The sequence below is a fragment of the Eschscholzia californica genome, unplaced genomic scaffold (genome assembly GCF_041429995.1).
Source record: "Eschscholzia californica isolate CP2 unplaced genomic scaffold, dmEscCali1.0.p SCAF_6, whole genome shotgun sequence".
NCBI lineage: Eukaryota > Viridiplantae > Streptophyta > Magnoliopsida > Ranunculales > Papaveraceae > Eschscholzia > Eschscholzia californica.
Genome location: NW_028238483.1, coordinates 36,245,276 through 36,255,137, shown reverse-complemented (window position 1 = coordinate 36,255,137; position 9,862 = coordinate 36,245,276). Strand labels below are relative to the sequence as shown.

The following is a 9,862-nucleotide window of genomic DNA, read 5'->3' as shown; positions in this document are numbered from 1 at the left end:
CATCACATATTAGAGTTAGATTATACATCCCATTATGGGAGTGAAATACCAATATGTTCTTAACACAAATATACCTCTCTCCTTAACCGTCTCTCAACATCTCTCCTTAACCGTCTCTCTCTCTCAAAAACCCAGATCTGTGTTTGCTCCTCCGGCGAAGGGTTCTCCCTTCGCCGGATCCCCTTTCTCTTTTGTTTTATTTAGTATTTCCTCCATGTGTAGTCTCTAGGATCCTCTCTTTTCTATTTCTCTCCCATCTTTCTTCTCTCTTTTGTTTTCTTTATTTCAATTATAGATGTGTTGATGTGTTCTTCACCATTATTTGGGCAGAATAGAAAATCAAGAAATTTCAACTCAAGATTATAGTGATGAAACAATGATGAGGTTCTTGATAGCAAGATCAATGGATGTAGAAAAGACATCAATAATGTTTGTCGAATGAAAGAAATGAAGAGATGAACTTGTTCCATTAGGGTTTATACCAGATTTGAAAATGAATTAAATACTGGAAAGATTTGTTCTTGCTTACAAGGTAATTACTGGTTCATTTATATGGTGGTATTATGGAATCAAAGATGGATTAAGTGCGTGTTGGGGAGCAAGGAAGAAGAAAGAGTTACTAGTTCTCTACATATTTACTATAATAAAGGTTATGTCTCTTTGTTGGTCTTTAGGGCCTGTTATGTTGGTCTTTAGGGCATGTTATGTTGGTCTTTAGGACCTTTTGTTACTTTCATTTTCTCCAGGGTCGAGTGTTTTGATCATCGAAGAAGAAGGTGAACGAAGCATCGACTATATAACTACCCTTAAATGGCGAGTGGTGGTTGTACCAGAAGTAGTCCACCAGTTAGACCAGGTAGTTCCAGAGGCAACCCAAGTGGGCATATCTTGGCTTGTTGGCTCGTTTGGTTATGTCTTTGTTATTTTAAACTTCATGTTGTAATTCTCATTAGCCTTTTGGCCGTTATATGAAGTTTGATTTCCAAAAAAAAAAAAAAAAAAAAAAAAAAAAACACAAATATACCTCTTGTTTAGCATGGGTTCATCCTTTTTTTTTTTTTTTTTGTTGAAGGAGCATGGGTTCATCCTGACTGGACAAGCATCTCATCGTGCCATTTGTTTTGAATATAGATTAGGAATAATTTATGTTCTACATTAACAACCAAAGTTACCAACAACAAATAACGCATTTGAAACCAATCCAAAAAAAAGGATTACCGCCACATCAGCTGGGAACTTTTTTTTGTCCAAATCTTTTGTGATTCTAGCATCTCTCTTTCCATTAATAAGTGATTATCACAATATTACATGGATGAATTATTATTTCTCTCCTCTGAAAACTTCATGAGAGTTACATACCTTTAAATGCAAAGTGCCTCATGAAGAGAAAGAAATTGGACTAGACAGAAAAGATCCTAAAGATCCATGAAAAAAAAGACCCTAAAGATCTAACAAAAGGATCCTAAAAATCCGAGAAAGGAGACCCTAAAGGTCTGACAAAACAAGAAAAACAGAAATAACCACTATTGTTAACGCCAGAAAACCGTCGTCGTCGTCGCCGGAATCTGCATCCGTCATCGGAAAACCGCATCTGTCGCCGGAAAAACTGCATCCGTCATCGGAAAATCGCACCCGTCACCGGAAAACCGCCTCCGTCATCTAATCGGTAAAGCCATCGCTGCCACCACAAACCACTGAAACACAGACCCCCACCTGATCCGATCACCAACATCTCCCCTAAACCACCATCAGATTCGAAACCCCAAAACATCACCACTACCAGAATTAATCCACCGAAAATCAACAATCTCCGCCCATAACGGTGGCGCCAGTGAGGAACCGTATTTAAGAAAACATTAACATTACGAACTTTTTCCGTATGTAGAAGTTAAAGTTGGAGACGAAATTCTTGTCATTCATATGTTCTACGATACAGATTTAAGAGGAGGCCAGCCCCCATTGGTCCGTTTGATACGTGAGAAAATAGGGTGGGAAAATCGATTTTCGTAAGAAAATCGATTTTCCACTGTTTGGTTGAACCAAAATGGTGTGAAAACCGAATTCTCACGGAAAAAAAGGTGTGAAAAACCATTGATATATTTTACCACCCTCGACGTGTTAAAATCGTTTTCTCACGCTCTATCTTCTTGACTTTTTTACGCTCTCTCTCCTCATGCAAATTTCACCCCTACTCTGACTCTCTCTCCTCAGAATGTCACTCTATTTTTCTTCATTCACAAACCCTACAAATCATAGCACGCAATCCACTAACATGATCTTCACTCATATTCAAATCAAGGATCAGGTCTAGGACTTAAACCCTAAAAAGAATATTAAAAATCTTAAAGTGAATCCAAATCACAAATTGAACTCGTCAATTATGGTTTGGCAAAAAGAACCCTAATTTCGAACAATAGAGACCGATTTTGGGATAAAGTACAAGATTCTGATTGCTTGATATGAACCCTAATATGAAATAGGGAAAAAATTAAAACCTGATCTCAGATTTCAAGGTTTTGCAATGAACAACTACAATGTCATCTGAGCTTTACTTGAAGAAGATACATAGATCATTAGATTAACAAATGATGTGTTGGGATTTGTTGAGTATAACACCCTCTTATTTGATTCGAAATCACTTCACTGCATCATCTTTTCTGATTTTTTGAAGAGAACAAGCATCCAATCTCAAACGATTTAGGGAAGATAAGAAACAATTGTTCTCAACGATTTGGGGAAGAGATGAGTCCAATTTGGTTTCCTCCTAAATCATGGTCTCTCTATCCCTTCATCTCACGATTTGGGGAAGATAATAAGAGGGGACTTTTTTCACCCTAGTTTATCTATTTAGTCTAAAGGAAGACCCAATTTAATACATAAAGCCTAATTAATAAAGATCTGTCTGAAGGCACTCATTTTCTTACCTTATCTTATCAAACACTTAAAATTCAATCCCTGGCTTTTCTTTCTCATCAGAAAACAAATGGTTTTCTTTCCCATCAGAAAACAAATGGTTTTCACACGTATCAAACGGACCCTTAAGTTATCATAAAGATAATCGAATTTATTTATGTATATAGAGGTTTGAAATATGGGAAGGAAAATTCATGGGTTGGTCTAAGCGTGTGTTTGGGAGTTTGGTTTTAAATAGCAAATAAGTTAAAAAAGAGAGCTCCCTTTATTTTCTCTCACTGTCACTTTCTCTTTGTTGATTGGCTTTTTTTCTTTCTTTTCTTTTTTTCACTTTGAAGGTACAGAAAAAAGTGAAAAACGAGGTTAAGTCTTGTCGTTGTAGAACAGGAGTGAGCAGGCTGTTGCAGGAATGGTCACAAAGGGCAAAGAGGGTTCTAGGTTTTAGGCTTCACTTTTATTTCTAGCCACACACCAACCCCAAAGATTCCTGCTTTCTCCACTCTATTTTGGCTTATCATTTTTCACCATTTGTGTCCTTCTATCTATCTCAAGCATGGCGGAAAAGAAATCTTTACCCACCAAAATAAAACATCTTCCTAGTGAGAAATTAGAATTTTATGTGCAGGAGAATATTATGTAAACATATTAATTATGTCAAACAAAACTCTTAGTATTTCAACAAGAAAAGGTCCTTCATCAAAAAAAAAAAAAAAACAAGAAAAGGTCGTTAGTACAGTAGTCCAAGCTAGACAAAGTAGATCAGTCATCAGTCTGCTTATAAGTTGCCCCATAGTTCAAGATTCATAAATGGGACATTTACCATTTTTTTTAGGAAGTTGGCAGTTTAGTTATGTTTTGAAGATCTACTCATGAATCTCACCTCCAGAGTGCGTTGGTATACAAGAAAAATTTGTTAGACGCGTTCGTTCACCTATATACCGCCATACAATTGAGAAAACACTATTAAATTTTGGACTTACTTGAGTTGGAATTTCACTTTCAAATTGTTGATATCTTTTAGAATTGGAAACGATAGTAGAATACTATTACCATACCCAAAATACCTAATCTTTTTCTTTTTCTAAATAAAAATATGTTTTCCATGAAAAAGAAAAACCTAAACGTTATATTGGTATCATCTAATGCTTACAACAAAGAGTGACACGTTCTGGGCAACTTGAAATTGATATCTTTGTTGGATGTGCACAATGTCTAAATACCGTTTACGAGGATACAATATGACAAAGTATGAATATGTATAACAAAAAAAAGAAGAAGAATAACGGTAAATGAAAACGACCTTAAACCCTTCAAATAAAAATGAAGTCTCTATCTGAATATCTATGGAAAGAGATCCCATGATAAGACATTTGATTTCAAAAATATCAAATAAATGTAAAGTAATTAGTCTTAGTTAAATCAAGATTAGATTCTCGACTATCCATTGAAACTTCTAAGTATTATGTTCAAATAAAACATTTGTTTTTACAAGTGTCCGTCCCTCTATAGTTGGTAAAGAATATTATTGTTAACATATCATCTTGAGAATGCATCCTCTTTATGTCTATATGAAAAATATGAAACAGTCATTTAGTACAAAATAAAATGAACATTCGAAAAATTGTTCAGAATAAAATTATAATGGCTAAATCTCGAGATAAACAAAAATCATATTTAAGGTTTTGATTGCGCTTCTAACTTTAAATCAATGAGTTTTTGTACAATTGATTTCTTAATTAAAATATATTTTGCATATAAAAACATTCAAACTCTAATCTTTATACTAGAAAAAAGAGTGTATCTTACCATACAACCAAAGTATATCTTACCACTAATAAGAACTTATTGTCTTCCATCTTCTCTTATAAAAACTCCATCTTTGCTTTGTCTTTATAACTTCAACCGCCAATACTTTAACTCTTCTGAACTTGTAGCTCTACCTTCATTTCAAAAGACTATGAAACTCCCCTTTTTCAGAGTCAAAGAGATAGAGATAGAGAGAGAAAGAAGATAAAAGAGAGGGAAAGAGTTTTGTTTGAAGGTCTGTTCATGGATATAAGCTTATTAGTACTTCAGATAACAGAGCCGGAATATAAACGGCACGGGTATCTAAGAAATAACCAAGCAGGAAGAGGGTCTTGTCGTGGAAGCTGAATAATTTAACATTTCCTTTAATTTATCTCTAAACCCAAACATTTCCCCTAAAATTTGTGTGATTCCTGAAAAGGAAGAAGAAGATGGTTACTCAACTCAGAGAAGTTCTAAAGGGTCTCTGTTCCAACTATGGTTGGTCTTATGGAGTTTTCTGGGTCTTCAATCGGCGAAATTGCATGTAATTTTTAGCTGCATTTATCTTCTTACTCTTTTAGCTTCATACCCCCTTTTTCTGGTTTTGAAACCTACCCTTTTCTCTAAAGGGTTTATCCCTTTTAGGGTTGTTCTTATTCAACTAGCTTTTCAAATTTTTGGATTTTATTCTTACTTGTTCACTTTTTTGGTTTTATTCTTAGTTTGGATGAGTTCTTGTGCTATAAGTTATGACATTTAATATCTTGTTGAAAAAAAGAACTTATAGGAAAAAAAAATCTTAATTTGGTTTTCCTTCTTCTAACCTTTATTAGTTAAAACTAGGGTTTAAGATTTCTTCCTACCACATTTGCTGCTGGAATTTTAATTGTTGGTAGGTTGTAGCTTGGACAATGAATAGAATTATTACTTGGATCCTATTTGCTTGACCTAATTGAGCTGTATTTAGCTAATAATACATTGGGTTTACACTGATTTTGTTTGGGTTTTAGCTTGGTTAACTTGGGTTATTTTGTTATTTTGCATATTAGGTTGTTAACAATGGAAGATGCTTACTACGACGAAAATGTTAGAATTTTGATTGAGAAGATGGTTCAACATACCCACATTATGGGTGAAGGGTATGTGTTTGTATTTTATAGGTTCACTATACTTAGCTTAGATTCTTCACTTCTTACTTTCTATAGATTATATGTTTTATCAGTAAGAATTAAACTTGTATAAGACGGTATTTTGACGAGGTTAGTGTTGTTTCTCTTACACTAGGATAATTGGGCAAGTTGCTTTTACGGGGAAGAGTCGATGGATGTACTCAGATTCTTATTGTGGAGAGTGGAACCCCATGGGATCTCTCAACAACCAAGATGGTTTCGAGGTAGTGCTATATGTTTAATTTTACAGCTTGCTTTTCCCTGAAGTCCAAACTCTGGGTGATCTTTAAAGATCAATCCGTTGTTTGTATCGACTTCCATGAATTCTTGATGTTTTCACTCTTACATTATACACGTACAGTTGTTTTAATATATCTTGACTTTGTACAGGCCGATTCTGAGTTTCACGGACAGTTTTCATCTGGAATAGGGGTAATATATATTTCTTGAACACATATTTGTCGTTTTATACGTAAATATGTAAATTTTGAACTTGCCGATGAAACTTTGTGTTTTCACTGTTACCTCCATTTGGTACCTTTGTTTATCTTCTCTATGTTTAGCTCAGAAGGAAAAGCTATTGATTCCTATTGTCCATTTTGCAGACAATTGCAGTGGTCTCTGTGGCACCACTAGGCGTAATACAGTTTGGGTCCACCCAGAAGGTCAGTATAGGGAAAATTTTATACTTAATTCTTTTTGCAATTTCAGTCTTTAAGATGCGTTTACGAACTAATGCTTCTTAAAATGAAGTACATTTTGGTCTTCTTGTCTCAATAACTTGAAGAAGTTTGTATTAATTCTTATTCTTTGATTGAGACGAAGCTAACAAGCTATTTTGAATGCTTTTCGCTTGTAGTAAGTCTGCCTGCTTCTTTAAAGCAAGTGTTCGTCTCAAAATATCAGTTTCATGGGACAATAGACTTAGGACCTGATGCTAACAGTAATGCCTTCTTTTCTACAGATTGCGGAAAGGCTGGACTTTGTTATTCAAGTTAAAAGTTTGTTTCAACAGCTGGGGAGTGTTGATGGGTTTTGTCTCTCGAGAAATTGGTTCTCGGATTTGAATTGCAACATGTATGATGCAAGAGGAGTCCTCGCTTCTGAAGTTGATTTTGAAAATCCTTTTTCTAATTATGTTAGTACACCTGCGAGTGATGACAAAGACTTTATAAGAAGATTCCAATCTGCAAAAGTTCTTCCTCAGATGTCCCATTTCACCTCGAGGTTGAATGATTCTGGCACGACGCCCTCGAGATATAACTCATCGTTTCCCCGTAGTCACCCACTTCATACAGCTGTTGCAGAAGCCAAAGTCATATCGTCAGCGCCTAAGATGGAGTCACAGCAGATCTTGCCTATGGCCTGTTTGGCCAACAATTCAGTACCCACAACCTCCAGTAACGGAAGTTCCTTTTTGACTTCGTTAGATCATCAAAATATATCTGGAAATGGAATGGGTGATTCAGTAAGTGCATTTCCTCCAAAAACAGGATCCCAAGTGTCTTGCAGAAACACATCACAGAATTCTCGAGAAGACTCTATTCTTTCTTCACTACAAGAGACAAGTAGGTCACTCTACACCACGGATTCAGTTGATGTCAACGGACTTATTGGGTTCGACTCAGTCAAGTCTGTAGACTTCCAGCTTCCTGCCCCATTGTTGAATACAACTGAAGGAGAACCTCCAAAATTGTCGGCTAGTTCCCACAAATTAGCAGGAGCGTTTAGACCATCTGGTGCTAGAATTGAGTTCTCTAATACGAATCAAGGAAATAAGGTGTTGCCATGGAGTGCTCAACCATTGAGGAAGGGTAACGATGGATTGGCTTCACTACCGAATGACCGACTGACTGATGGTCCTCCAGTTGCATCCCCACAATCTGGGATGGTTGCCGGAAACATTATCAACGGTGTCCCAGTAAGTTACTCCATCTCTTCAATGGAGAATTCAATCAGTGCTGTGGAATCTCTTAGTATCAGCGATGAGAAAGAGATGGCTTCGAACGTTTCCATGCAACTACAAGCTGATAACAACTTTTTTGATAACATGGACTTGGATTTTGGGTGCAGCTTAGAGAAGGAATGCTGGGACGATATGTTACTGCCAGTAAGTAATGGTAATCATTCGAGTTTGAGCACCGACATTTCTAGCTGTATCTCGAATTTATATGTTGGTTCTGGGATCGATACTGAGAGAGGTTTTCTCTCAGATTTTGGAGCAGAAAACATGTTTGATGATCTTATTGGTAATGCACTTCATGACGATAAACCTAGTTCAGAAAATCAATTATCAAGAACTACAGTAACTAAGACAGGAAGTCAATCACTTCAAACTAGTCCAGTTCAGTCAAATAGTATTTCTTGCTTTAGTGGAAGTATGGATTCTTTACCCCTTGGTTGTAACCCGACAAAATCGGACAATATAGACACGAACACGGTTCACAAAGATAATATCGTCAAATCCCAGTTAAGTTCATGGGTCCAAGACAGTTATAGCATAAATTGTGAGAGTGCTGCTACTACAAAGCCAAAGGAGACTGGACAACCAAAAAAGGTGATCAAGAAAAGAGCTCGGCCTGGGGAAAGCACTAGGCCGAGGCCGAAAGATCGTCAGCTAATACAAGAACGCCTCAAAGAGCTACGTGAGATTGTACCAAGTGGGGCAAAGGTTTGTGTCTCCTTCCTATTGACCAGTATTACTTATTCCAGAATATTTCATTTAAGTACTGATTTTCCAAGTTGGTTTGATAAACAGTGTAGCATTGACTCGTTATTGGACCGTACCATCAAACACATGCTCTTCTTGCAAGGAATGAATAAATACTCGAATTCAGTTGAACTATTTAATGAACCAAAGGTAACACCTAAGGTCCCCTAGCTCCTTTTTACTGTCATGTGCATCTCTCGGCTAGATTAAGAATTCTTTTTCTAGTGTCTCATTTTTTTTTTTTTATTACTTATAAATTTGGATTGTTATTAGATGATTGGTGAAGATAGCGGAGTAGTTATGAAAGATCACTCAAGTGGTGGTGGTGGTGGTGGTGGTGATACTACATGGGCATTCGAAGTTGGGGGCAAAACCATGCTTTGCCCGATTTTGGTTGAGGATATCACTCCCCTTGGGCAGATGCTAGTAGAGGTAAAATCAAATCATTCATTCTTATGAACCCTCTAAGAACTTCTCACAAGTAACTTCTAATTTATTTGTGGGCAGATGTGATTAACTAATCAAACTGGACCTGTTTAAATTTTCTGTTTCAGATGCTTTGTGAAGAACAAGGATTGTTTCTTGAGATAGCAGACAGAATAAGAAGGTTTGGTCTCACTATCTTGAAGGGAGTAATGGAAGTTCACAACGATAAGATCTGGGCAAGATTCGTTGTCGAGGTACTAAACCTTTCAGAGAAATATAATTCGGAAATACTAAATCTTATGTCAAGTTTCCAACTATGTTCTTTTTCTTATCTTGTTCTTTTTGGTGGGTTTTGGTATAGGCAAGCCGGGATGTAACCAGAATGGATATATTTCTCCATCTAGTTCACCTCCTACAGGAAACAGAACACAAGCTCGACCAGTAAGCGTAACGAGGCAAGTGAAGTTGATCACAAGTGTAGCTCCACATTTAAATGATCACGAGCAAATTCTTCAATTCAACAGCTGGAAAGAGAGACTGCTTTCACCGTTATCACGATTTTGTGAAGTCTAGTATGTACCGGATTGAGTGCTTGTTTGAATAGGGGGCAGTTGATGCCAAGGATTGTAAGCCTACCTTTATCTGTTTCTATCTGTAAAAATATAAACGAGGAAGTGAATTAAAAAGTAAATCATCATCGGAATTATTTAATTCCGTTTGAATATAATCAGTCAACGTCGACAGATGATTTTTTTTCTAAAAATGTGGTTTAATTGGACTAATAAAGTTGTAGTTTGGGGGTCTCATCCATTTGGAGACATCTCATCTATAAGCTCTATGATCATTCTATATCTTG

At 36.3% G+C, this 9,862-nt stretch overlaps 1 pseudogene across 1 annotated transcript; it reads left to right on the top strand.

Annotated features, from left to right (window-relative positions):
- The first annotated feature begins 4,616 nt into the window (after positions 1 to 4,616).
- Positions 4,617 to 9,769, top strand: LOC147534221 (transcription factor LHW-like; annotated as a pseudogene). The gene is made up of 10 exons (XR_015227234.1): positions 4,617 to 5,245; positions 5,751 to 5,840; positions 5,986 to 6,094; positions 6,261 to 6,302; positions 6,476 to 6,535; positions 6,835 to 8,541; positions 8,629 to 8,730; positions 8,854 to 9,012; positions 9,135 to 9,260; positions 9,368 to 9,769. The product of XR_015227234.1 is annotated as a transcription factor LHW-like (transcript).
- Positions 9,770 to 9,862: the final 93 nt, after the last annotated feature.